General features: G+C 51.0%; 2 non-coding genes and 1 pseudogene across 2 annotated transcripts in view; all 3 read left to right on the top strand.

Annotated features, from left to right (window-relative positions):
• The first annotated feature begins 445 nt into the window (after positions 1–445).
• LOC149573618 (18S ribosomal RNA) lies at positions 446–2,256 on the top strand. The gene has a single exon (XR_016360636.1). It is a non-coding gene; the product is annotated as an 18S ribosomal RNA (ribosomal RNA).
• A 711-nt stretch (positions 2,257–2,967) lies between these two features.
• LOC149573617 (5.8S ribosomal RNA) lies at positions 2,968–3,145 on the top strand (annotated as a pseudogene).
• Positions 3,146–3,178: 33 nt separating this feature from the next.
• LOC149573616 (25S ribosomal RNA) overlaps positions 3,179–3,869 on the top strand; it is a 3,405-nt gene continuing 2,714 nt past the window's right edge. Inside the window, exon 1 of the ribosomal RNA XR_016360972.1 lies at positions 3,179–3,869. This exon is cut by the window's right edge and continues 2,714 nt beyond it. This is a non-coding gene — a ribosomal RNA (25S ribosomal RNA).

Genomic DNA, 3,869 nt, shown 5'->3' with positions numbered 1-3,869 from the left:
TGTTGTGATCAAGAAGGATTTTGTCTGTGTGGGTGCACCTCAACAGGCATGTAGGAGGCATATGCCTGGGAAATGGATGTCTCTGAGTGGCCTTACAATTGAGGTGGCTACGTGCGCGGTGCATCTCGTACAGACTCGAGGCTTCTTTCCGAGTAGTGGCGGCAGCGAGTTCGAGGGTTAAGGGTTTCGTACGGGATGTTCTTCCCAAGTGCCTGTGAACCGAGGCTCCCTGTTCGGCTCTCTCTGGTTGACGATGGGACACTTTCCTCTTGTGCAAAATCTTTGAGCGTTGCGAGTCTTGCATGTGCTGTGAACGTCATTCTTGTTTCTTGTGCGGTGGATTATGTTTGGATGCATGACGGAGCGAATGCAAATTTTGGTTTCCCATCGCGGCAGGCATCCCTTGGCTATAGCAGGTCTTGGGGGTCCCCTCGTTGTTAGAAGCTACCTGGTTGACCCTGCCAGTAGTCATATGCTTGTCTCAAAGATTAAGCCATGCATGTCTAAGTATGAACTATTTCAGACTGTGAAACTGCGGATGGCTCATTAAATCAGTTATAGTTTCTTTGATGGTACTTTGCTACTCGGATAACCGTAGTAATTCTAGAGCTAATACGTGCACCAAATCCTAACTCTCGGAAGGGATGCATTTATTAGATAAAAGGCCGGCATGGGCTCGCCCGCTATTCTCGTGATTCATGATAACTCGACGGATCGCACGGCCTTTGTGCTGGCAACGCTTCGTTCAAATTTCTACCCTATCAACTTTCAATGGTAGGATAGAGGCCTACCATGGTGCTGACGGGTGACAGAGAATTAGGGTTCGATTCTGGAGAGGGAGCCTGAGAAACGGTTACCACATCCAAGGAAGGCAGCAGGCGCGCAAATTACCCAATCTTGACACGGGGAGGTAGTGACAATAAATAACAATACTGGGCTCATCGAGTCTGGTAATTGGAATGAGTACAATCTAAATCCCTTAATGAGGATCCATTGGAGGGCAAGTCTGGTGCCAGCAGCCACGGTAATTCCAGCTCCAATAGCGTATATTTAAGTTGTTGCAGTTAAAAAGCTCGTAGTTGGACCTTGGGTCGTCATGGTCGGTCCACCTTCTAGGTGTGCACTTGCCCTCACGTCCCTTCTGCCGGCGGCGTGTTCCTGGCCTTAATTGGCTGGGTCGCGATTTTTGTGCCGTTATGTTGAAAAAATTAGAGTGCCCAAAGCAAGCCTACACTCTAAATACATTAGCATGGAATAACGTGATAGGAGTCTGGTCCTGTTCCATTGGCCTTCGGGACCGGAGTAATGATTAATAGGGACTGTCGGGGGCATTCGTATTTCATTGTCAGTGGTGAAATTCTTGGATTTATGGAAGACAAACCACTACAAAAGCATTTGCCAAGGATGTTTTCATTAATCAAGAACAAAAGTTGGGGGCTCAAAGATGATCAGATACCGTCCTAGTCTCAACCATAAACGATGTCGACCAGGGATCGGTGGATGTTGCACTAAGGACTCCGCCAGCACCTTCTGAGAAATCAGAGTGTTTGGGTTTCGGGGGGAGTATGGTCGCAAGACTGAAACTTAAAGGAATTGATAGAAGGGCACCACCAGGAGTGGAGCCTGCGGCTTAATTTGACTCAACACGGGGAAACTTACCAGGTCCAGACATAGTAAGGATTGATAGATTGAGAGCTCTTTCTTGATTCTATGGGTGGTGGTGCATGGTCATTCTTAGTTGGTGGAGAGATTTGTCTAGTTAATTCTGTTAATGAATGAGACCTCAGCCTGCTAACTAGCTACGCGGAGGTTCCCCTTCGCAGCCAGCTTCTTAGAGGGACTATGGCCTCCTAGGCCATGGAAGTTTAAGGCAATAACAGGTCTGTGATGCCCTTAGATGTTCTGGGCCGCACGTGCGCTACACTGATGCAACCAACGAGTTTCTCTCCCTGGCCCGAAAGGTTTGGGAAATCTTGCCAAATTGCATCATGATGGGGATAGACCATTGCAATTATTGATCTTCAATGAGGAATTCCTAGTAAGCGCGAGTCATCAGCTTGCATTGACTACGTCCCTGCCCTTTGCACACACCGCCCGTCGCTCCTACCGATTGAATGATCTGGTGAAGTGTTCGGATCGTGGTGACAACGGGGGTTCCTGTTGACGATGTCGCGAGAAGTTCACTGAACCTTATCATTTAGAGGAAGGAGAAGTCGTAACAAGGTTACCGTAGGTGAACCTACGGAAGGATCATTGTCGGTTTGAGACCCTGAATCGTGTAGGGGATGGAGCTGGCCTCCTCCCTGCCACCGAAATCTCAGCGACATGCAGACACTCGGCCCTGCAGCTATGTGTTGGATGGCCAAGCTACGGGTCTAGCACCGTCGAGGTTGAGGGTCACATCGAATGCCTGTGATCGAAAGCATGGATTCCCTGTGGGGAAAAGAAGAGACTCGGATGCAATCTAGATTATAGGATCGGTGCCTTCGAACAACATCCACGTCGGAGCGAGAGGTCTCTGCTCGGTTGCAGTTCAGAGGGGGTCTGGGCCTCGTCCCCCGTTGAGATTTCATGGTCCAATCGCATGCACAGCACTGTGCCAGGGATCCATCATTTCGACAACGGCAAGTCGGGACTGCCGCAACCCCCCGTTGCCTTGCCCGGGTGTGTTGACTCATCGCTTGGAGTGTTCTGTGTTTAGGATGGGTGCACTCGCATGATTTGCGAGGCAGGGGCCCTGTCCACTGACACAACTCTCCTATGCGTCGCCGTCCACCTTTGCGAGCGGATGGGGCAGGGACACACCACAGCGTTCCTTGTCGCACCCATTGGGTGCTCAAGGTTCGGGATGTGTCAACACCCAAAAACACACGGGTGCATCGCGCACCTTAGAAATCCAAAGAATGAGGCGCGAGCCAGTGCCTTGCATGCTTGGGTCACCGAAAGGAAAAAACAAAACAAAATCATGACTCTCAACAACGGATATCTCAGCTCTCACAACGATGAAGAATGTAGCGAAATGCGATACTTAGTGTGAATTGCAGAATCCCATGACGAGCGACGAGCGGTGGCTCGCAAAGGTCGGCATTGGTTTGCGTCGATCGAACGATTCCTCGCGAGGAACTTTATTCCGGGCTCAGCGGCCTGCCGCAGTGCGGGCATTGCTGCATCTCTACCGCATCCCCAAGTTAGGCGTGAGTACCCGCTGAGTTTAAGCATATCAATAAGTGGAGGAAAAGAAACTTACTAGGATTCCCCTAGTAACGGCGAGTGAACTGGGAAGAGCCCAGCATGAAAATTGACGGTCGCGCCTTTCAAATTATAGTCTATAGAAGCATCCTCAGCGACGGACCAGGTCCAAGTCCCCTGGAAGTGGGTGATGGAGAGGGTGAGAGCCCCATCAGGCCTGGACCCTGTCGCACCACGAGGCGCTATCGGCGAGTCAGGTTGTTTGGGAATGCAGCCCTAATCGGGTGGTAAATTCTGTCCAAGGCTAAATACGGGCGAGAGACCGATAGCGAACAAGTACCATGAGGGAAAGATGAAAAGGACTTTGAAAAGAGAGTTAAAGAGTGCTTGAAATTTCCAGGAGGGAAGCGGATGGAGGCCGGTGATGTGCCCCGGTCAGATGCGGAATGGTGTGAGCCGGTCCGCCGCTCGGTTCGGGGGATGTGCCAGCGCGGGCTGTTGCGGTGGCACAAGTGCAACCTTCTGGTCACACAAATACTTCTGTCATGACAGTCGAGGAGCAAAGCGTGCGCCTTTATGGCAGGCTCTTGGGCACCTGTGCGCTCGTGGCGCTGGCCAACGGGCTTTCCATCTGACTCGTCTTGAAACACGGACCAAGGAGTCTAACATGTGTGCGAGTT

This window comes from Cupressus sempervirens, chromosome 2 (genome assembly GCF_028749045.1).
Source record: "Cupressus sempervirens isolate cs-2001-9-10 chromosome 2, ASM2874904v1, whole genome shotgun sequence".
Lineage (NCBI taxonomy): Eukaryota > Viridiplantae > Streptophyta > Pinopsida > Cupressales > Cupressaceae > Cupressus > Cupressus sempervirens.
Note: the sequence above shows the minus strand (reverse complement) of the source record. Positions and strands in the feature narration are given on the sequence as shown.